The sequence below is a fragment of the Sus scrofa genome, chromosome 2, assembly GCF_054392235.1.
Source record: "Sus scrofa isolate SSC_HxYL_T2T_F1_AM1 chromosome 2, Sscrofa_HxYL_maternal_Yorkshire_Landrace_v2.0, whole genome shotgun sequence".
NCBI classification, from domain to species: domain Eukaryota; kingdom Metazoa; phylum Chordata; class Mammalia; order Artiodactyla; family Suidae; genus Sus; species Sus scrofa.
In genome coordinates this window covers 105,818,797-105,844,502 of record NC_139384.1, presented here as the reverse complement: position 1 = coordinate 105,844,502, position 25,706 = coordinate 105,818,797, and the positions used below count along the sequence as shown (strand labels likewise).

The 25,706-nt window shown below is 33.8% G+C and overlaps 1 long non-coding RNA gene across 1 annotated transcript in view; it reads right to left on the bottom strand.

Annotated features, from left to right (window-relative positions):
* Positions 1 to 25,706, bottom strand: part of LOC146405630 (uncharacterized) — a 141,985-nt gene that overhangs the window by 31,900 nt on the left and 84,379 nt on the right. Inside the window, exon 2 of the long non-coding RNA XR_014838255.1 lies at positions 7,977 to 8,096. This is a non-coding gene — a long non-coding RNA (uncharacterized LOC146405630). The remainder of the gene's footprint in view (positions 1 to 7,976; positions 8,097 to 25,706) is intronic.

Here is a 25,706-nt window from a genome sequence, read left to right as displayed (position 1 = left end):
CACATGTCACATCCTCTGTTGTAGCCCAGATATTGTGTATTTCTCTTATCTTTTAGTGAAATTCTCTTATATTTTAAAAATATACATATTTAAGATAATGCATTTATGAGCATATATGTTTATGATAGGAAATAGCCACACAAATATATAATATTAACATTTTATATATTATGTTAAAGCATGGAAATACTTTTAAAATCAATACCTTTATAATTTGCTACCAGAAAAAATATACAAGTTATAACAAAAACTTATTTAAGAAAATGTTTTGAATAGTCTGAGCACTGATTTTACTGTTTCATTTTACATGGTGATCACTGATAATGGTAAAAATGAGGTTTGTCAGGTTCAGAATTTATGTAAACCTCTTGGGTCATAGTACTTGATTCGATTTGAGCCATGTGGGAGCTTAATTTCTTTTCATTTTTTTTTTTTTAAAGAAAAAGAAAAGGAGAACATCCTTGTTTTAAGAGGGAAAAATGGCTTTGAACAGATTATACCAAAGATTGTAGGGATTCTTTCATATCAAATAGCTTACGCAATTGGATTTTTGAGGTGAAATTTGTGAATAATTCCAAAATATTTAAATTTAGACATGACTGGCTTTAACTTTAGGATTAAGTCCTTGGAAAACTATGACAACTGTTGCAGGATAAAGAAGGAGGTACAAGTGGAGAAATCCATGTCTGAATCCCAAGTAATAATTAGAGATTAAATCATAAATAGTAGTTTCTTAAAACAGTCAAATCAAGCAGTCTGTCTTATACTTCTTATATCTGGGGTGGGACAGGTAAATCCCATTGGCCATGAGATTTCAGAGCTGGAGCATCTGGACTTTGCCTGGGACTCACAGAACTATCATAAGTGTGTTACCTATAACACTGTGGCCAAAACTCCTCTATCAAGGGAACCTGTAAAAAGCCCTTATAGGCTTGAAGATGCTGATCCATCAATGGAAACCTAAGCACAGATTTGAATATGTAAGGCCAGGGAGAGCCATATCAAACCTTAGGACAAAAAGGGTTATTGGGGGGAAATACATTTTCTAAGATCAGTCCTATTTAGACCAAAGCAGATTATCTGTATTCATCTGCCTAGCAGGGATCTAGGATTTTCAGAAATAATATAGAAGAGAAGCCCCTTTGCATGGACCAATTGGTACTGATGCCTGCATATTGGATAAGGTAACATAGTTAATTTCCTCTTTAAGAATTAATTTGAAGAGAAGATGGCAGGCAGATTTATTAACATTCTGGATGTAATTGGAAATTTGTTAAAAGCTTAAACTCCTCTCTCTAAGAGAGTCATTAAATTTCTGAAGGTCTGAATATGGGGCTGTCCCTGAAGTTCAGGATAAAAATCCTTGTTGACAGAGCACTCCCAGTGGTAGTTTAGATTAAAAGTCTTACTTTGTCCCTGGCAATTTGGCAGGGTTGGTTTATTGTGGCCTTTTGAGATGGTCACCATTGAAACATGACAAAAACTGGCTTTTTCATTTGGAGTAAAATCTCTCTCCAGTAACAGGCTCTTGGGGGAAATGATCAATAATCTTAGGTCTATAGTTTTGTGATCAGTGCAGTTTTGATGAATGAAGGTCCAATAATAATAGTAGCATATACTGAGTGTGCTCTGATGAGAGCTTTATACACATTATCTCATTTAATCCTCAACAGCCCTCTTGAGGTAGGGCTATTACTGTCCCTTTTGTACAGTGAGGCTAAATAATTTGCTTGAAGCCACAGAGCTAGAGTAGTAAATCTAGGATTAGAAAACATGGAATCTGAATCCAAGCCTTGATGATCTCCATAACCACAATTTTCTCACTTAGGATACCCTCTCTTGTATTCTTCCTTGCCAAGAAGAGTCAAGAAAGGGAGACCAGCTTGGAGAATGGGAGTGGGAGGTGCTTGTGTTACTCAGATGACACAGGGTTGCTAAGAAGGAGATGGAGTCTGATTTTTTTCATTATGGAGATTATTACAACTTAAAAAATATATATCTCATCTCAATCCTTCACTAAGTGGTAAAGATATCAACATAGAACCACACTTGAATAACTGTTCATGTATGTACAATCTCAGAAAGGCACACCAGGATAGATAAGAGTGAGTTTGAAAATGCAGGCTCAAGTATAGGACAGGAAGGATCAGGACAAATCTCTAACTGCCACATGAATAAGTCTTGCTCAACTTTTCCTATTAAAGTATTGCACTCTGTTTGATCTTTGTGTTTTGTCCTTGCATAGAAACTGTTGTAAATATTTATTTTTAAACAAACTTAAATGCAGTGAAAAACTTTCAAATCACTCACCTAAAAGTTCATTACTATTCAGACATTTCTATTACATTAAATAGCAAAATAATAATTTGATCTTTGCATCCAGTAAATCTTTATGAACTCTAATTTTTTTTTAATTTGACTGCACCCACGGCATACAGAAATTCCAGGGTCGGGGACCAAATCCTGCCACAGCAGTGACCCAGGCCACAGCAGCGACAATGCTGGATCCGTAACCACTAGGCCACCAAGGAATTCCTATGAACTTTTAACTTTTATCAAAAGCAGACTTAATAATGGAAAGGCAAGACAAAAGTATGATTTGGAGCACAGAACAATTGCTACTTGAATATCCTTACTTCAGAGAGATGCCTTACTTTAATTAAAATAATTTAATGTCATTAACATTTTTGTACCTCAAAATAGTTTATATGATAAGTATTATCTTTATTTAGAGATGAGAAAAATAAAACAGGTTATGTTTTATTCAGGATTTCAAAGTAAATCAATGAAAAAAGCCAGGTTTGCACTAAGAAAATTAAAAGGAAAATTGAGACAATCATCCTTATAATAAAATCTCAAACTGCCATTTTTTGCATTGATTGCATTTTGTTCAGATGAAAGCCTTTTTTTTTTTTCTTAAAAGCAAATTCCTAAAATAGATATTTTTCTCTTTTTAAGAATGGTGTTATTTAATTATGGAACAAGCAAGAAGGCTTTAGACTGACTGATTCACATAGCATTTCTTTTGGTACATCTATTTAAAGAAAGTCATAAAGGAGAAAATCACAGCATGGCAGCTATGTTAATGACTGATGAAAAAATATAAAGTCGAAGACAGTTTTTTTCTGTACTCAATTAACCCTTTACAGCAACTAGATTAAATGTTTCATTTGATAACGATTTTCCAGAATTTTTCTAAAATGAATTTAAATGCCCAAACTTGAAAACAACACTTTGCAGCATTAACAACAAACTCATACATTATTCTAAGGTTTATTTAATAACTAACTGATTCAAAAAAACTTTTTAGGACAGAAATACAGAAATTAATTATAAAAATAAGAAGTGTGGGTATCATTGCCACTGAAAATAAGCTTTAAATATATGTTTTCATTTGCAAAACCACACACAGCTCTTTTCTCTATAAAGGGACTAGAGAATAGGAACTATAGCTGTATCTCTTTACGTTGCATTTTCCTCTTTGGAGAAAAAAAAAAATCTTGCCTCTTTGTTTCCTAACATGCACTGTGAAAACACAGTAATATGTGATTTTCCTGCGGGAATTATTTTCTTTTCTTAAGTCACAGCATGAGCCTAGAATCCTCACTTGTTCTTAACTTCCCATTTTGGCATATCAGCAATTCAAGGAAAAGGAATTCTGGGGTTTTGTTCCTCTCTCTTTTGTTTTTCCCTCTGTGGAAAGGGTGAGCTGGCTTGAAACTACAAGATGAAACATCATGACAGTTGTTGGAATGAGTGAGTTGCAATGGTGATTCCCCCACTAGCTGCTGTCACTTAAGTGCGGGTGCCAGAGAAATGACAATGGGTGCAGGCCCTCTCTTGAATAGAAAAGAGAACATTATCTACCACCACATTAATTGAACAAAATGCAAAATCAATAAAAAAAATTTTAGCTGGGAACCAAAACTGATGGATACTGGCAGCTTGCCCCTTTCCTTCACCAGAGGTTTTCCGTTAAAAACTATTCAGAGAAATGTAATGATGAAGTGAGTAACATGATGCTGCTGGCCACAAAACAATCACTATTGCTAGTTGACCATCCTGGAAAATATTCACTAAGCTGATGTGAGACAGACTGACATAGCATGCTGTGAATTTGTCCAGGATAAAGAATCGTGGATGGAAACTTCAACTCACATAGCAGTCATGGTTATAGAGAATCAGGTGTTACTACGTTTAGTCAATAAAAATTATTGTTTGAGCCATTAATAGTTTCACGTCTTCCCATTTTGTTTAATAATTTCCTATATCATATAAGGTTGCTTTGAAACCTATGTTCAAGCCTTGTCCCTTGAAATCTATACTTGACATCTGTATTTTCCTGCTAAGGTCCATACTGGATCAAATGCAAACTTTATTTGAAAAACACAGAATATAAAGCAGTCTGTTTTACGTGTTGTAGTTGAAAACATTCATTACATAGCACGAAGAAATCAGAATCACAGAACCTTAGCAATAGGTGTTTTCCAACAGAAATCGTAATGTCTATCATTCCCATTGTTGGCAATAATAAGTTAAAAAAAATCTGAATCTCTATTGATCATTTCAATAGAACACAAAGTAACGGTTACACTATTCATACTCTGTCAACAGGCTTTTTATAAGCAACATCTTTTTTTTCATGCTTACTACGTACTTCAGATATGAAGTAGGTATTAACTGGAAATATCATCCTACATTATGCACATGGCAAATGTTTCTCCAGAACAATACTAGTTTGATATAAATTGTTCTCAAATGTCCAGGTGTTTAAAGTTATTATTGGTAACATAATCAATGGTTGGCATATAAAGATGTGGTTTGTGCCTCATTTTAAAAAAAAATAACATCTACTTTTTATATAACTGTTTTGTATATTTGGTTCTGGAAGCATAAAGACAGAAAGCCAGTATTTGTGTTGCTCTGAACTGCATCCACATGCTTAGGCATAAAGTCAAGAAATGAAATATTTTTCAGGTCTACCTGTACGATAATGGTACTGGAGTCATTATTTTAAGAAAACTAGTTGGCTTTTACTTATTGGGGTTTTTTCTATCATTCTGGCTGTTACTAGATTGGGGCTCAGCTGGGATCAAGATTTTCTAAGTTCTTATACTCTGTGCACTAACCTCTGAAGTTTAGCTCTAACAGAATCACAAGCTACTAAATGACCAGGTAGACATGGCCAGGCTGACAGTAACAATGATAGAAAAGAGCAGACGTGCAGGTTCTGGGCTTAGTACTAGATATTTACTGGAACTAAGCTAGCCATCGGTGGGCACAAATTCAACACCAACCTGAAGCTGTCTCCTCTGGAGGATGTGGCACAGACCCAGGGCATCAGCATGAAGTACTAATGGACCTCTACCAAGAAGAGGACCTGGGCTGGAGAATCCAGCAAAAGATGAGCATGAAGTCAAAGGGCAGAAAGGAGAATTCCGCTAGGGAGTCTGTATCTTGGCATTTATCCTGGAAAGGGATACCGTCCACGAGGTAAATTCTGACAATTGTTCAAAGACTGACTTTAGTCTCAAGAGGCATTAATAAGGGCAAGGAAGGGTCTGGATCTGGGAAAAACAAAAACATGCCATGGGAAATGATAGGAATAATTGCCTAGACAGAAAAAAAGAGGCCAGAAATCACTTGACCAAACTGAAGTAGAAGATCAGAGTTGGTAAAATGAGTGTGATTTCCCAGAGGAGCAGGTTAAAACTCCTTAAATGCAGGTCTTTCTCTGCCTGTTGGTCCAGATGGACCCTCTCAACTAGACAAGAAAGTAACAGGCACAGTCAAATGACTTTGTCTGGAGAGACTTTGGAAGGATTCAGAGTCTGAGGTCTGAGAAATATGCTCGGAAGCACCCTGATGGTGAAAATGGGAAGATTTTCACCAGCTAACTCTGCAAGCAACTCTCTTATGTCCAGTTGGTATCGTTTACTGAATTCCCCCATAAACAACACACATCTCACTTCAGTGGAGGTATTAATGGCAGACAAGGCATTCGGTGAAATTCTTTGTGCAAAACTAAAATTCACTAGTCACACAGAAGGGATAATTAAGTGGAAAAGCAAATGAAAATATCTCCGCCTTCCAGAAACTTAAAATCGAATACCTATGAAGAAAGCAGTATTATGTTCTGCTCAATGTGGTAGGAGCTGAGAGCTAATCACAGATATTAGAGCTGAAAATCTCTTACTGTACTAGAAATCATAGCTCTGGTGCCACAGTATCAGAATGATGGTCCACTCATGGCTCTAGCAACCAGCTCAATACCAGCATACAAAACAATAAGCTGTACTTTAATACGGTGATGCTTTAGCAGTTGGTAAACAATTATAAAAATAGTCCACATAGAAGTAAGAAGGAAAAAGTAAAAGAAGCCAAAAGTTGGGAGGCCAAAAAACTAAGACCAGATCTATTCAGAAGCATAGGAAATTCTCTCTACAACCAGCAGAAGGAACCAGGGAGAATGAGATAAGGTGATTCAGCTTCAAAAGAACTGCCCTCGGGGTAATTCCAATATTCAAAGGAAAATAGGTCCCCACATTCCCATTTTTTCTTCTCAAATTTTATCTTAATCACCGAGCAAGTATACCTGTTATTTCTTTGTTTCAGGAAAGCAGTTATTCAGATCTATCTTATTTTGATGTTGAACATTTTCCCAAATGATGTTGCTTTCTTTTTTAAACTGACTTCCTTTTGGATATCCCTTTGGAGATGGTAGAGGCTTCTGAAACTTAAGAAGTTGCATCAAGTTTACCACTCTGAGAATTCCATTGCTGAATTAAGATTGGGAATAATTGTTCTACTGGATTAATTTTCATCACTTCTACTGGGATATTTAGTTCATAATGGCAAGACACACCAAGTTATACACAGCCGAAGAGTCTAGAGTCCACCTACATTGCAAGTTTGTAACTAGAAATTTGCACATATCAAGTGAATCATGTAGCTCCTTCACTGTGGTAACCAGCACTCACAAACAGTAACAAAATGTTCAGATGGGAAAGGCTTGTCATAAATATATGGTCTTTATTGACAATAGAGAAATTAACTATAAAAGAAAATCAGAAACTCAAAATTTGGCACACACATAATTCTACATAATGGAAGATGTTCAATTTTGTAATGAAAATGTGTAAAATAACTGTTACTACAATTAACTGGTAATTAAAAACAAAACCTTTGAAAACATTTAAGCCCTAGTGCACATACTTTAAAAACAAAATCTTAAATTTGGGATCACCTATATTGATAAATTAGCTCAATATTCATATAACAGTATTCCAAATTTGTATCTCTTGGGACCCAATATTTTTCTTTAATTATAACTGACCTAAATGAACAATTGCATTCACACATGTGGTGATTCAGTGTTTTCTGTAAGACTACATTAAGTTTTAGCCTATATGTTAAGATTTGTCTTAAATTTTATTTATTGTGCATATAAACAAAGAAGCCTTGTCAGTCTGTGAGCCAATGTCCAAAGGGACTTTGACTATGAATTGTAGTTTTCAAGTCATGTTTCATGCAGAGATGCAAGAAACTCTGATCTTGTAAAGGAAAGACAGGCAGGTATTCAAGAATTGACTTCAGGGCATTGTGATTATTTTAATTAATGAAGCCAAATATTGATCAAAATAAAAGTTTCACAGTGATCATCTTGCTAAGATTAAATACTCATTTCAGTAATGCTCCCATTATTCACTTCAGTATTGGTTGTCTTCTTTTGATAATTGCCTTCAGAGGCTGCTGCCTACTCTTTCAAACATTTTTTTTTTTTTTTTTATTAATGATTGGATATGTTTGTCCAACAAAAGAAAATTGACTTTGGGAAACTTTCATGGAGTTAAGTGTGCTGAACACAAATATCTCTTCTTTGGGTTTAAAAATGAAGTTTGACTCTAAAGTAAAAACATTTTTCTAGCAGCTAATTATCTTACTTTGAGGGCAATTTCAAAAGAAGAGTTTGATACCTGGTTTGAGCAGTAGGGAGGGCGAGAAGCCCTCTGCAGTGAAGCCTGTGTGTAGACCATCTGTGCTGCTGCTGTAGAGGAGACCATCCAAACGTCTCCTTGCTTTATGGTGGTCATACTCTGTAAGAAGAGACAAAGTAGCATGTTGCTGACTGACTTTCCTGTGAAATATCCCAATGGGACTTGGGACTTTAACATTTAAACTTAAACTAAGGAGGTTTGACTTCTCAAATTTTCCCTTTAAGGAGTTTGGCTTTGCAGAACTGTCTTAACAGATGTTTGCAATTTCCCTATGCTGAATAAGAAATCAATGCATGCATTTCTTGAATATGTGCTGAGAGTGAACTGAAAGGCCTTGCCAGGTCAAAAGAACACCTTTAGCTTCAACATAGATATCTTTGACTTATATATAGTACTTGGATATTTCCATGAAACCAAAGAGAATCCTGTTGATAGTTTATTTTCAGCCCAATGACTTTTAGGGAAACTATACTGAGTGCATCCAAATATCTTTAAGTGAAAACCCCAGGAACAAGTCAAGCAATCTTACAATTTTATGAAATTCCATGTGAAAAATACTGTAAAATCTCTTGTCCTGGGAAATTACATTTTCTTAAATCTTTCAAAGATAGAATTTAGCGAGAACGTAAAATTCTAGAGAAGATTCCTTATGTGTAAAAATCCCTATATTAGGTACTTATCAGATTCAGAAATGACAATTGAAATATTGGAGCAAAATTCATTGCACAAATTTTGAATCTACCACAAATAAACATTATCATGAGTTAGACATGTCTGAAAAGAGATGGTTAAAATGTTACCACCAACTCAATTTAAAAAAATTCAGTATCTATTCCACTGAATTAATATTTCTCTTAGTAACTTCATCTTAAATGAAAATTACCTCTCAATAATAATAATAAAGTATAATAATACTCAATAATAAAGTGTTACGTCCATAACTATGAAAAATATTATATTTAATGTAATGAACAGTTCTGTGAAATAGATGCTAATAGCATTTAAAGTATTTTCAGCATGATTATTTAATTTGAAAAATTTATTCAATTTTTATTTTTATGTCAGACGCATGTGACTGAGGTAATGTTTTTCTAAGGTATAAGGGAGTAATGCTTTGTGTGTACATCAATAAAATTCTGAAGATTGGTTTCCGGAGAGTCTTTATAGGATATATGAGAAAGTATCTTTATTTTTCTTTAACACTGATAAATGAGTCATTTAAGAAACAAAGCGTGTGATCATGCATAAAAAGAAAAATTCAATGAAACAATTTGCTTTCTGTGTTCTAAACAGTTTGAAAAATTAGACAAAATATGTGCCTCATTTCTTTTTTACTATAGTTCTCATACAAATTGAAATCATTTTGTAGTATTGTTAAAACTGCTAAATAGGTAATGATTTGGGCACAGTGTGTGTGAATATGTAAGCCAACAAAATTCTAGACGGAGATCATAGGGTTTATAAGAGCTCATATAAGTAATTTGACAACAAAAGGCCCACATAATAAGATGATAAAACAGAATTAAATTTCAGTTTTAAGGAAAGTGGTAGGAATTGAAATTATATTCATGTTGAAACCAAAATAATTTCTTACTTGTTTGCAATCTTTAAATATGGTGGAAGAGAAAGAATTCAGGAAAAGAATCTCTAATAGTAACAGTATGAACAGTTGGCAAATCTCGAATACTTATTAATTTTTCACATATGAGAAGGTAGTGGGAAAATTTTTGATAATTTTCTTACTACAATGATTTATTATTAAGAACAATTGTTTCAATATAATTTTCCCGTGTTAAGAAGAGTTAAAGTTACAGTGTTTTTAAAAATGGAAAACAGAAAATGTACCTTAAGGACAATAAAAAAAACAAAACAAAACACCATTGCAACTTAAATGGTCAGTTATTTTATATTCCAGTTACTTGCCTAAAATAGAAGGCAATCTAAAATTGTCCATTGATGATTGAATTAAAAATTTATCAAACACTAAGAGAATAATTCTCAGGTTTTTTTCAGGAAACACAAATTAGCAAAGGAACTAAACTAATCAGTATAAAATTAACAGGCAAAACTCACTTGAAAAAAAAAAACAAATCTAATGAAAATAAAATTAGCAACAGATTTTTGTCATTTAATGATCGATAGTAGGTAGCATATAAAAATTTGAAGCTTTTAACTTTGCTGCAGTATTTTTAAAAGTATATGCACATCTTCATGCTCCAAAAAGAGACTATTAACTGACACCTTGCTTGGCAACTTTTTTGTTGTCATTGTTAAACATTCTGTTCAAAATGCTTTAAAATAATAATTAGGTATGTTAAAAGTATTAGGCATACTTAATGCTGTACTAGAATATAGCATTAAGAAGATAGGGGAATAAAAATAAAAAAATAAAATTTATAGATTATAATGTTTGATGCCAAACACTTAAAAATATTAAAAGAAAGTAATGCCTAATTTCAAAGTTTAAGTTCAAACCTAGGATAGCCCACAAATGGAAAATATTGATTAGCAGTAAGATAGTTTTAAAGGATTTTTTTTATTATTCATTAGTAAAATCTAATTTATAAATGCAATTGTAATTTTTGACACTTGTGAAAAAATAAGTTATACAATATAAGAAAATAAAATTTTGCAAAAAAAGAACTTTATAATGTTCTTATTTTCTACGTTTATTGTATTCAAATTAAAATTTTTATTTCCTGTGCATATTTTGGAGATCCATGATTCAGAGGGGTATTTTAACAACAAAATGAAAACCCCTGCATTCATTCCTATGTTTTATGTTTTAAAAGGAAATATTACTATTAACACTTTATTTTCAAGTGGTTACTACTGTTTGCAATCATTAAGAAGAAAACAAATCATTGAGTAAACTTATAAATATTTAAACTACTGTTTCTCTTTTTTTTCAAGCTTGATTTCTATAGTCTTCTTAAGACAATGATGGTTGCTAGAGATTTCTTTTCAAATGTCATTTTCATGGCATATAACTGTTTCTACAAATAATTATTTCTTTTGAAGTGAAATTACTCATCTTTGATATCAAACTAATAATTTTATTTCATTTGTTTTCTTAAGTCTTATTGAAAATATAGTTGATTTACAATGTGATGATAATTTTTGCTGTACAACAGGTGATTCTCAAACTAATAGTTTTAGTATCTGGCTCTTCTTAACTGTGATTGTTTTCAGTAGCAACACTAGATGCCCTTTTTTTTTTAAATTTTTTAAGCTATATGTAGCTACAATTTCTAAGCCAAAAATTTTCCTTTACATCTGTGTATTTTCTCCCCTTCCTTCCTTCTTCCCTTCCCTTCTCTTTCCTTTTTTCTTCTTTCTTTCCTTCCTTCCTTCCTCTTTCTTTGGTAAAGTTACTGAATCAAGTAACTGTCTATAAGGAGGAGCAAATATTAACTACTTGTAGTTAATTGGCAAGAAAAATGAAAAACTTTGTCAATGAGAAGTATTTAAAGTAAACAGATTTACTCAGGATGAGTAAGGCCTGAAAACAAGAAGTTGTTGTAGTCTAACATATAGGCTTAATTTTTACTCAAGATTTTTTGGTGGAATGTCTTTACTTTTTGAAATGTACTCTGTTGATTTTTTTAAAAAAAGCTGACAGTTAATTAGCACAGTCTTATTACAGAAATCTCCTCTAAAGCAGACATATTCAAGTTATATTGAGGTGATTGTCATAAAGGGGTTGTTTGCTGTGGCGCTCACAGATGGCAGAAAAGACAGCCCAGGAACGCAAACAGCCTGATAATCAAGATAGCCTTAAAATATGGGTGAGTTTTCGACTCTGATTCTGGCAGCAGCCTCTTTTCAAATATCTTGAGTTGTTATGTCCAAGTGGTTTACTTTAAAGCAGCCTTGTCATCAAAAGGGTCCCAGAGTCAAGAATAATTATGATAATTACCCAGAATTGCACCCCCAAATAATCATAATAATAATCCTGAATCTTAACCAAGTATAATATTGTTTGTGCAATACACTGCTACATTCAGAAAGATAAAGTGCTAGACAACTACGATCTATTCTTGAATGACAAAGCTGCTATAATTGTATGACTTTCTGGGATAATGGTTTAAACAAAAGTAAATAGTTAAAAAAAAAGCCCCCTCCCCCCAAAAAAAATTGGAAAGCTTAGCTGTGTTTAGTGCCCACGATGAAAGCAGTGTTCTCTGATCCATGCTGCTATTGTTGGTTTTAGTTTAGCTCCCTCTCAATCAATATCTAACAGGGCATGATTTAATAAGGTTTTATAATCTCCAAAAATGGGGGGGGAGAGTGGTTGTGGTATTGTCATTCATCAAAGGGGGCCTTTCAGGTTTCTTTGCTTTCACCTGCTGGGACCCATTTGGTCTCTTTCAAAGAGAATGCAATGACAAAATGAATGAGAAATGCTAGAATAAGAGTCCCTTATTCTGCCCAATAGTATAATCAATGGGTACTTGTAATCCCTATTGTACCTCACAGAGGTAGTTGTAAGACAATTAAATCTCGCTTCTCAGGCAAATGATTTTGGTAGTTAACCTGAAACAGCCAACAATATTGAAGAGAATGAATGCATTTGAAGCAATGATGTAATGGGATACTGCCTGACCATAAAAGCAGCCTGTGTCTTGACGTGTGTATGTATGTGTGTTTATCTTGATACTCTGTGTCCACAGTTTGCATGGGTCCTGGTCCCTTAAATGTTGCTTGACTAAGTGGTAACAATTTTGAACAATTTTACATTCTGTCTTCGAATTTTTATTGTAAAAGAACATGAAAATATTCATGTTTTTGCAGCCTCATACACTCTAAACTGTAGTTTCAAAAACAGAAAACATTTACATAGTTAACACTGGTTTGATGCGACAACCAATTTAGTTTTAATTTCATTTGCATCAGATAAGTTCAATTTCTTTCCCTCTTTACTGAGTCGCTTGAATGTTAAAAGGAGGCTTGTAGTCTTTGGAAGACTCACATGCTCATTTCAGTCCGCATTATTTGTCTTCCTTCAGTTGTGTGGACTTGATATTCTATTTCAAGTATTGTCTATCAAGAAATCTTTGGGTTTACCCTTTCCAAGAAAGAATAAAAATGTGACCAGTGATAAAACTGCACAGCACACACAAATTCTAAAAGATTTGTGAAGAAAAATTACACTTCTTGTTGAGAAGTCCTGCGCCTATTCATAAACAGTAAATAACAAAAGGAGGAAAGCGATTGCTATATCAGATACACATCAATGCCTTTTAAATAAGTTTACCATTAAAGGACCCTCCCTTTAAGATAATTTAAATATCCTCTTTTTCTCTTACATCTCACTTATGTTGAAAATGCCCACATTCCTTTGCCAAAGTTTGCTGAGAAACCTCAGTAAGGTATTATTTATAGTAATTCCCAAATTTATTCTTGAGGCAAAATATTACATTTAATTAACACACAAACAAGTGATAGACACAGTCTTTCCTCTGGAGGTATACATTTTTTTCCCACCTAAGGAGTTTTTAATAAAGAGTGATTTGGGAGATCTGTGCCCTCAAAATATGTTGACCCTAACACACAGCTATTCACAGATGTGTGCTCTGCACACAAGTGCATATTCATTGTTATGCAGATGTGTAGCTACCTTATATATGTAAACAAAATAGCTCTTCATTGATGCTTATACACATAATTCTTTCAATTTTCTTTAAATACTGAAAAGCAACTCTCAGGGAGACTAGAAATGGTATCTTGATTTCAAAGGCAGAAATATTTGGTACCAGAATTCTACATACTTTTAGATTATTTTTTAAACCTGTTACCCAGCTACGTTTATATCATACAAGAATAAAGTAATCCACTGGAAAAAAAAATTGACCTGAATAAAACGATTTATTCTCTCATAATGCTGAGTTTAGCGAAGAGTAAGACACCTGACTCCTCTGGATACTTCCAAACGAGCCTCGCTAATTGGGGTAACCCAAGCCAATGGCCAATTGAAAGACTTGAGGTCAGGTGTTTTATTACTGGGAGAGTATTCAAAAAAATGACTGTCAGGGGTGAACGAAGAATTATGTCAAGAGCATTCAGCATTACTGCCACTAAAGAGAGAGGAGGGGGAAAACATTGCAAAGAAAAACATGTCATTTTCTAAATGAGCCAGGGGAAGAGGACAGGGCAATAATGTGGCCTTCAGCTGTTGGTTTATTAGGTTTCCATTCCCATGATCCACATCTGCGTTAGGCAGAAATAGTTTTACTTTTAATACAGTTGCCTTCTACTACTTTGCTTTCTTGCAAAGTAAAAAAAAAAAAAAAAAAAAAAAGCTGTGAAAAAAACACGCAGATGAGGTTTGTTCTTTGTGGTTGTTTGTTTCCCCATCTCCTTTGCTATTTTCCTGGTTCTATAGCCAATCTTAGCATTGTTGTCTGATTTGCCACGGAAGAGTGAACATTGCTTTTCCTAGCCAAATCATCCAGTGTTAAATGGTATGTGATACAGATCAATAGGGCATCTACAGCTGTACAAAAAGGGCAATGTTGTTTCTATTAACAATTTTGAAAGAGAGTGTGGCCTAGTGGTTAAAGGATTAAGTTGGGTATTGAGGGTTTTGATGTCTTGAATTCTAATTCTACCTAAGCCATTGGGTTTCTGACCAAGTTGTCAGCAAGTATTTTCATTTCTCACTCTCTCTTTCTGGAAAATGATGAAAGTGACTTGCAATATATTCCAGGGTTATATGCTTGGCCTCTCATGTGATCATTCAGTAAACTGTGAGAATCTGGAAGGCTGTTGAAGAAGATTGAGAAAATATCTTGGTGAAGTCAATGTGTATGTTCCTTGCAAGCTTCTCTCAGATTAAGTGCTCATATTCTTTTTCACGTAATTTTTCTGTGCATCAGGCTCTTTGTCCGTTGTGCCTGAACCCAATTAGCAGCAGCTTCCTACTTATTTATTTTGTTTCAGTCAAATTGGAGCAAGGGCGTATTTTGGTTCTGGTACCTGCATTCTCTTTCACGAAGAGGATACCACATTTTTACTTCACATGAGCTCCTTGCTGATGGCATCTTAATCAACTGTTACGGAGAAACTGGCTTTGGAAAAACAGTTGGCTTTTTGTTGCCACTGCCAATGCCAGGTGCAAATGGTTGGTTGTTCATAAGGATTAGCAATGTGCATCCCTCTTTATTTTAGCTTGGGTAGGGGCCTGTGCTAGTGTATGTGTGAGACAGAAAGAGAGAAATAGAAACAGAGAGAAAGGTTTTATAAAGTTGTACATTTTCGTTAACTCAAGCAAACCTTAGAAAGGGTGACATAGGCCCTCATTTTGCATTTTCTGCTCAAATTTCTAGATTCTGTTTCATCCGAATCCTTTTTTTCTCTGTCTCTCTCATTCCCCTCTTCCTGGTTCATTTCAGAAGAACGTTACATATTTTGTAAACAATTTGTTCAAGCAGAAAGTCAGAGAAGGAGCAAAGTGACATATTATTCTTGGCGTAATCAAGTAACAGGGGCCCAACATTAATTCAAATGTTGGTGGTTTTGTTCAATTTTATTTTATTTCTCTTTGTTTTGTTCTATTTGTTGGCTCTTATACTTAGTAGAAGTGTACATATATCCTGAGTAGTTGAAGACTGACAAAAAACTAAAAGTTCTGAGGCTGAAGAGACTGTCCAGGGAGTTGGAGACTGCGGCTCTGACTCTGGGCTTTGTAGGCAGCTCAACCTCCATCACAGATTAAATGTTTGGGGTCATACATTGTGGGAAAACATGTGGAGAAAACACTTGAGAAACTAGAATTCATATATTGATAAGTACTTGCCCTGATTTTTAGGTTAGCTGACTTAACCACTTTTAAGTTTCTCAGAAGGAAGTAAATGAAATTGCCAGCAAATAAACAGCACTCTTTCCCTAAATCAATGGTGAATTTTTGTTCATTTCTTCTATATTTTATCTAGTAAAGACATATGAGTTTTAGTCATTTCAAGATGCTGCAGTGTTTTCTATGGTCTGTATGCTTACTGTGGTCTTGTTTACATTATTTTTTCTATTTTTTTTCCAACTTGAGGTTTTATTTAAAAAATGCAATTCAAATATATAATACTCAAAACCACAGAATGTTAACTTTATATGTGTGATTTCCCCAAAGAAGCATATTTATTTTATTAACAGTTTCCAAATTATTCAGGAGTCTGTTTAGTTTTTCTGAAAGATATGCAATGATTTTGTAGACTCTTGACCACAAGCCTGATATAAAAAATCACTAGGTGAGAAAAGTTTAGGAATTACTACCCAGCTATTAATATGTACTTTACTGTCACAGAATGAATGGGATATTTAATTCTTTGAATATTCAGTTATTCAGTTATTTGCTATTTAGTTAATTAGTTGGTCAAATAAGCCAACCAATATTAAAGGGAAAAAAGCCTTTCTCTAAAAAAAAAGAAAGAAAACCAAGAAAAGTATCAATAGAAACTTCAATAGAAACCAATAAATCAATAGATTTTCGTTGATATAATATAAATACTAATATTACAATAAATCAATTGACAAATGAGACTGTAATGTATTACCAATATTTTCAAGTATTAGTTAAGTCTACTTTGACTCCACATATAATATACATGTGGGCTTTTTTGCTTGACCCAGTCCATCTACGAAAGCATTTACAAAATTCTTTTTTTTTTAACCATGTGGTTTTTGCATAAAATGATATTGCAAGTTTTATCAAACTCCTTGAATATATGAGTAGAAAAGGAACAAAACAAAATATTAGGCCATGTTGCCACCCCTCTCTCATGAAAACTTGTCAGTGTCTCCATTTTCCATTTTATGGAAATAGTTTAGTCATTATTCACCTGGGAGTCCAAATTTAAAAATGAATTTTAAAAAGGTTTTCATTGAAATAATTACTGGCAATCTTATGGAGGTAATATTGCTCTCAAAACCAATGGAAAGCTATTATTTTTTGGCAAGTGACCAAAGAGAACTGAGCAGGCAGTTTCTAGGGCACATATATATATATACACCCAGGTGGATTTTCAGGTGTAAAGTGACTTTCTGCTCCAGTGGTGTTAAGTAGTTAAATACCACAAAAAACTTAGCTGCCATGCACCATCAGTTGAAATCATACTTCTAGAAATTGTTTTAGATATGTATACAAAATCTGACAGTATTACACCATTAGTCTGTATCATAGCCCTTGTGACCAGTTGTGAATTACACAGAATGTCTAAGGAAAGCAAATCAGTTGCTCACATAAGACTCCTATTTCGAGATATCTTTATCTATCTATCCATCTATCTATGTATCATCTAGTTTATTGCAACTTGTATAAAAATAATGAAGTTTTGGTGATTCTACCTAAGGTGAAGGTTTTAAATGATACCAAAGATTAGTGCCAATTAAAATATGACTCACAGAACTCAATTGATGGGTCTAATAATATGACAAATTAACTTACGTTCCCATAAATACACAGGTAAAAAGATATAACATTGCCTATGAAATGAGTTTTGCTAAGTTGTCCATTTGGTCTCCAAATATTTTTCTTTTAAAGAGGTGTGATTACATTGCATTGAATCTTTATTTTTCAAAATGTTTTAATTGGATGGCATTATAAAGTCTTCTGGTTTTCATAAATTCATTGAAATCAGCACTAAGATGATACTCAAAAAATAATAATCTCACTCTGAGACATTATACAAAGAAAAAAAGAAATTTTCAAAGGTGGCTCAAAGCTAAAAAAGGATTGCTTTTAGAAATCTTTCAGATTCTGAACTGATACAGTATTATATCAAAAGTGTAAGACTCACATGTATAAACATAGCTATATCAGTAGCACATGATACATGAAATTACTTCAGTTTGCCAATGCGTAATATGATTTTTGATCATATGTAAATGTGCTATAGAGGTTCTAAAAGGTAAGATAGACCCCAAACCACAACAGATTTGTCATTCATGCACTGCTGAGCATAGAGGCCTAATTTTACCTTTTTGCTATTATTTTAAATTAAAGTACTTATCCAAGGGATCAAAACAGCTTCTACAACGGACATCTTGTGAAGCGAGATAGTGACAGTAATCTGGAGGAATATGGTAATTGTTCGTGTTGTGCAGACATAGGAGGTATGTGCCTTCTCTCTATAACTGGAAACACACCCAATATAAAAGCAGATCTCAAAGTTTGAGGGTAGACTGGAAGATCAGATGGTCAGGCAGAAACATTATATGAAGCAAAAACATTGCATTTGAAAAGCAAGAACAAAGACATTTCCTTTTGCTGGTAACAAAAAAAAACAAAAAAACCCTCCATTCTGATAGTTTTAAATACAGCTTTTCATATTACAGTCCTTAATGAGGGACTCCACAATGTCAGATGAAGAAAGACAAAGAGAATTTTTGATGAAAAAAAAAAAAAATCAGGGAAGAGAGCTAGATGCCTTGAGAATAGGCAAACTTTGCCTGTAGTTGTTTGAGCACCGGCCTTAATGCTGAAGGGACTTTTCTTTCCCTCTAACTACCTATTAAGGAAGGCTACATAACAAATAGCAGCCTATTCCCTAAAGAGCTGAAAGGTAAAGTTCTCAAGAAGCCCCAGTAAACACTGAGATGATTTTTACTATTCCAAATTTAATTCGACATTTTCTGAGTATATGGGGGGAGAGCAGAATACTCCCTTTGTGTCCTGAGAAGTGTTATGCGACACAGAACGATGTCTCTGAAAGAAAATGCATCTTCCTATACTCAACGCTGAGCTCTCAGCGTGAGAAGAAACTCCTGCACATTGCAAGCTACAGATAGGCCCTAGGTAGTGCATTCGTGCCATCTAGTGGCTTTCTGAGAATGTCCCCAAGACCCTCTGATGTAAAGAAAGTAGCCCTGGTTGTATTTAGATAGTGTCTATAAGGCGAAGGAAAGAGAGGAGTGGTCATAGTTATTCAGAGAATTCAGGTCAAAAGGAGTTATTTTGCTTGAAAATATAAAGACGTTAGTTTAAAATAATTCCACAAGTTGGAATAAGCTGGCCTTAAAATGTTGGTGCTATTTTTTTAGTTGGAGTGGCTAGAGTCCAAGAATTAGGGTTCTTATTCCTTTCCTTTCCATTTTGTTATTTCTTCCTTACTTCTCTTTAAAATTTCTGTTTTGGACTTACAGTTTATCATAGACTTGAAGGCTTTTTTTTCCCCTCACTTTTATCTAACAGGCTTTCTTTTTCCATAACATATCCCCTTCAGCACACTAATACTGAGATAAGGAGAGGTGATAAAGAACTACTTTCTTGGGGAGTTCCCTTGGTGTCAAAGCAGAAACAATCCAACTAGGAACCATGAGGTTTTGAGTTCAATACCTGGCCCCACTCAGTGAGTTAAGAATCCGGCATTGCCATGAGCTGTGGTATAGGTTGCAGCTGGCTTGGATCTGATGTTGCTGTGGCTGTGGGATAGGCTGGCAGCTATAGCTCTGACTGGACCCCTAGCCTAGGAACCTCCATATGTCACAGGTATGGCCCTAAAAAGCAAAATAACAAAAAACAAAAAACAAAAAACAAAAAAACCAAAAAAAAAACAAATAAACCAAAAAAACCCTACCTTTTTGGAAACATCTCAGATAGTTCTGTTCTCTGACACTCTTCTATTACCAACCCCCGTCCTCCCCTCCCTGGGGAGCTGCCCTGCAAGCAGCACTAGGGACATCAAATTGTAAAGGTATTGTTTACAAGCTAAGGTATTTTTGTTACTCTCAGAAATAAAGCATTCCATTGTTATCCTTGCAAAATATCACTAAGATGGCCTTAGTCACACCATGCATATGTGGAGAAGGTGTGCTTGAACTTCGATAAGTTAGACTTCATCTGGTATGGCGTGTACTTGTCCAAAATCACATATTTCTATCTTTCCTGTTAGACATATAGTCCATAGATGGAGGGTTCCCACCCTTCTGATCCCATTGATTCACACATTTTAATATTATATTTGTTGTACCTACAGATATAAACCGTTCTACTCCTCCAGGAGCCCTCTTGGATAATGTGAAAAGATTAGATTTGTAATATTTTTACTGTGAGGTATAGATGGCTTTTAATGATGCAAAGAAACTGATCTCTAAATTTGCTAGATCAAGCATCTGCATAGTTTTAGTCATAGATCAAGGATTAAAATTTTAAAAATCACCAAAAAAGTGGTGGAGGGGAGAGACTGTGCTACAACATTTGTAAATCAGGACTTAGAAGGACCTCATGGCATAAGAATTACATATTTATTATGGTTGGAAATCAATAATAAAGTTTTAACTTTATTATATACATAGTATTCAATGGCTAGTAACTATTTTCCATAAAATATCTCTACTCGAAAGGCTTTAGTAAATGAATTTAGTACTTGTTGAAGAGGTATGGAACTTTAATTTTTCATACATTTTAAGCAATAGTGCAAAGATAAAATAATGTTACTGGTTATTTTCCTGATCTATGCTGATTTATATGTATAAACATACACTTCCAAAGATTCAATTATGAGCAAAAATAGAAATTCACAAAATATTAATTACATCTTTGTCTTATGAACATGATGTATTTATCTCAGTTGTATTCTTTTTGAACGTATGTTTTTATCATTTAATTTAGACAATAAGCAGATATCTTAAAGTAAGGATGCTTTTTTAAATGCTGAATCAAAGAGAATGTTCTTTAATTTCCCCATTTTGTACTAAATTTTAAAATATAAATTGCTTAAAGGGAGGTCAAGTCTGATTTTTCACCTTTCTCCTCCCTTATGAATTTTAAACAACTATGAGGGAAAATTCATATTACACAAAATATTGAATACTTTCCCCCATTTTTTTCTCCTTAAGCGGCAATATAAGATCCTAAATGAGAAATATAACTCAACTGTTCAGTGATTTTTAATTTTCTTGTATAATTTTTTACTGAGCTCAGAATTTTAAAATTGTATTCAGATTTTACATTCTATTCTAATTATTATGTATGTACTTCAGTTCTATTGCCATATGTTAAAGAAGGTACTTATAACATTCTGAGAAACATGATTCCCAATTTTTAAATGTAATATTTGTACTAATTTAATGCATGTGTATTTCAAATTCAGCAGCTTTCCTACATATTTTTGCTGTGAACAATATTGAGAACCACAGAGTGTAGTGTTCCCTAAAACAGGATTCACAAAAATTTCGGAAAGCTAGAAACTTTTTTGTTGGGTAGTGGACTAATGTTTTTCTGCATTTCTTCCAAGTAGATTGATACAAAAAGGAAAACACACTTTCAAAGAGTTTTGAAACTATGTTTCTATAAAATGTTACTTTTCTGATCAAAATAAATTCATTACAAATACATATATTCATTGTTTTAAAGTGGAAGAAAAAAAAATCTAAGAAAGGTTTCATTTCAGAGAAAAAGGCATATGGGCATCACACACATTGCTGTCTGAGGATAGTCCTGAATTTTGATGAGAACAAGAAGCTATAATTGGAGTGATAATCTTTTACACTGTTTTTAATTGTAATCAGTGCAGATGTTTCTAGCTTTGTGATAGGAAAAATGGTGCTTTAAAATATGTACATTCGATAATTTTTTAGGCCACAGGCTGCTAAACTTGGCACATCTTAAAAGATAAATTTGATATTCAAAATTCCTGAAAAGCAAGAAATCCACAAGTATTTAAACAAACAAAAATCAACTCTTTATGATTAGCTAAAATGTGTACGTTTTAATCTTACTAAGCTTACACAGGTAATTTTCTTTCTCTTTGTTGTTTCCTTTCTGCAAGAAGTAAAATAAACAAAGAGCCTCCACCAATAAAACAAGAAAGACGAGAATTCAGGTTATGATTAAAAACATTTTTGACAGAAAATATTAAGATCTTCCTAATTTAACTTCGGTCTCTTTAAGGACAAAATAATTTTGGCTCATTCTTTAGATGTTAGCATTGAATCCTGTTGAGAGCAGTTCTGTAAGCATTACAGTTTGTGTCTCTTTCTTTTTTCTACTTTTATCTTAGGATGATTTTAACTGGAGATACAATGTCTCAAAAGAAGTATTTACATCGATACATATGTCTGAATTTTCTAGTTTTTATTCAGATGCTTTTAATAGAATTGATGGAATTAATTGACTTTGGCATTTATGTTATATACCCGAGGGAGAGTCTTTCTGTATTTTCTGGAGGAATGATTTCCAACCTCATAAACACAAATCAAGAGGGCCCTTTCCTCCCTTTCATGTGTAGGAGTGCATTTGGTGTATAGAAATCTCCTAATGAATGTCTTTGCCCTGGTGTTCTCCACCTCACGCTGTACTTAGAAGCAGCCATTCTGGAGAGTGGATCCTCCTTTTACTTTTTCTGGGCTATATTCCTCTTTTGGACTGCACAGCTAGGCTGCAGCACTACCCATTCTAAGTGCCCATAAGTGAAGCAGAGAGTGGAAAGCCATGCCCCATGTAGAAGCATCGGCTGTACTTAAAACAATACATGTGTTCAAGACTCAACAAGGCATTTTGAATCACAGTGAGGTTTGGAAATTAGCAGATTAATTTACCACAGGAACCCTAAGGGGAAATCACCTTTTTTTCCTTTGTATCAAAAACACAATAATTGAGCCTATTGCAAAGATCTCGTTATATTTTGTAGAAAAATGTAGCTAAGATTTTGAACTGGTTAACATCTAAATTAAGAATTAAAGAAATTTAAGTAATATATTTCTGTTTACAAGACCTGAAGATCCTAACTTAAGAAGGATGTCCTGTCTTCATTACAATAGCAATTTAGAAATTGATTCATTACCTGAGTGTTTATGAATTTATAAAAGAAGTTACAGTTATTATAAGACCAATAATAATTTTAATAATAGCTGCTATTTAATGCCATCTGCAATGATTTACATTTTATTTTTGCTCATCTTTAAAGACAATTTCACAAAGGAACTATTCATATTTTATGCACCAAAAAAAAAAAAAAAACTTGGTCTGATAGAATTTGGTGGACTTGCTTGTGATCAAGCTATCAAATGTAAAACAGATTGCAACCTATGTCTATTTCATTTCCCCACACATCTTCTTTCCTCCCTGGCCATGCTTATTACTAATATGCATCAGAAACTGTTCCACATTATTACAATATATCATTTGATTGCAGCACTTGTGACTTTCCTAAATGCTTCTTAAACCAAACTGAATATGGATTCGCAAATAGCAACGTATTTACAATATTAACTTTTTAGAAAAAGCAGACACAAAACTCTAATCAGGTATGTTAATAATCAAAGCATTATTCTTTGGTCAAAATCAAGGGTCATAATGCTAACAAACATGATTTAATACAATATTAGAACTAATTTTAAAAAATGAATTTAGTAATTTTTCTTTTTCCCATATTCTGTATCGTTGTTCCATTTTAAGGACTATATTTTTCCCTTGCTTGTATCTGCAGCCATTTATCTCATTTTCCTAAAGATTCTTGTTCTTGTTACTAAACATAAAACACAACAGACCTAGCATGGTTTATAAATCTCTGCCTTGCCTGGCCTCATACTTCCTTCAAAGTGTAATACAAGACTCATATCCAAAGAGTTTGTGGTGGTTGATCTCACCTGACTGTATTCCTCTGTGCTTGGCACTGCTCAGCATTAATTTCTGCCATATCAGTTTGCACAATAAAATTGTTATTTCATTTCATATATGTGTTTGAAATCTTGTCATATCCAAAGCCTTTAAAATGGAAGCAATTTTCATTTCTTTCAATATCTATCCAATGTATTCAGTGGAATGCTCCAAAGAAGAGTTACCTTGTCCAAAGGTTAAGACTGAGCCAAATGAATGGCAGATCATCAGTTTCTCAGTCTTAGAAGGAGAAACAATATTCACTTCTATCATATACATTAGGAAGACATTATTAAATAAAATGAGGCTGAGAATCATCTTTATAAAATATTATTTGTTAAATATTTTCTGGAATTAGAAAATATCCAGAATCCAAATAATGTTCTCTGGATACAGTCATATACCCACCTTGAAGTTTTTATTTCATCTTAACCAGGTTATGTATGACTTCATCGTGAAGACCAGAATGAAGTTTTGTGGAAGTTATAATACATTAAAATACAGTTATTACCATTCCTTCACCTACCAAATATTTGTAACAGAGTTATCTAAGAGGAATTGTTCTTAATTAAGCTACACCATTGTGACCGAATATCTTAACTTTTAAAGTGTTTTTTAAACAGTGTATGTTGGAACTAGCCGCATATATATGTACATGCTGAATGGGTCAAAAAACAAGCAGGGAAGGATCATATAGTGTATAGACTACAAATTAGTAGCTTCTGGGCCAGATCCCATCCTCATAGATGCTTTGTTTGGCCTGCACAGTTTTTTTTAAATTGTTTTAATTCAATTAAATAATTCAGTGATTTTTATGCATTTCATAAAAAAACAAAACAAAAAACCCTTGTTTCTTATGAAGAACTAGCAGGTCTTGTAATACTGGGTCCTCTTTTTTGCAGGGTAAATCATCTTGGACTGAACATTAATGATTCTCTTTCCACAGGGCATACTTTCTCCATGTGCCCCACTCCTTGGTTCTTCTTAGAGATATTTCAACCAAGCCCACTTCAAGCATTCATTATCTGCCTTCCTTCTGTAAGCATTTAAGTGATTCCTGATTTAGACTGAGCCCTACGTTTTAAACTATTGAAAGGAAAGCTGAGTCATTTATAGTGATTTATCTAAGTCCTGGGTGTTATCCACTGAGTGCTTAGATGCTTCTAGAGAGTTACTTCTAGAAATTTCCAAAGGATTTCTAAAATAGTAAAAGCATTCCATTATAAATTACATATACATATGTACATAATGTAATTTCTCGGACTGTAACATGATTTATTATACAAAATATCTTCCATATAACATTTTTCTAAAGGTTGGACAACAAAATGGGTTATATGGGTTTTCACTAGATGTGAAAGATATAAGGTGTTCTGTGTGTATATGAGAAGAAAACAAGGAGTTTTAACGTACATAGGTCTCTCTACCTCAGAGTTGATTTTGCAAGTATGTGGGTAGAAGTCCTTCTTCCTTGTCTTTCTGTCAGTTGGTGCTGGAGTGTCTGATGGTGAGAAGGAATCCAGGTCCCAAAGATGTGTTGATGGGGAAATCTGACATTGGCCCAAGCACTAGAGACTTGTACTGCTCAAGGAATGCCCAAGAAGGATTAAAAGAATGTAAGAATATAACTAGTCCCAGAACTTCCTAGTAATCTGAATCCTTCAAATTTTCTTGGCTTCTTTGAGTAGAAATTCTGACTCTGGATCAACGAGACATATTCTAAATAGAACCTTTTCTTGAGCTAACCCAGTAGCACTGAATTCATTTAAATGGAAGAAACTCTCAGCATAGTTTCTTTTAAAAATTATTCATAATATTTCTAAATGAAAATGAATACACCCCCCCCCACACACACATACATGTGGACACTCACCTTGGGTAGTTTCTTTTTATTGCCAATCAGATTTAATCAGGCAAACTGAACAAATATAGAAAGCCAGTTTCAGCACAGTAGCAATAGCTGATAAACCCACCTGCCACCATATACAGGAGCTTTTATCAAGACATAATAGGATGTTAGCGAACTAATTATAGTATCATCTTTCAAACATGACACTCTCTAGAAGTTCAGGTTAATTTAGTCTCTCAATAAGTATTTTTTGAATACAAACTTGATG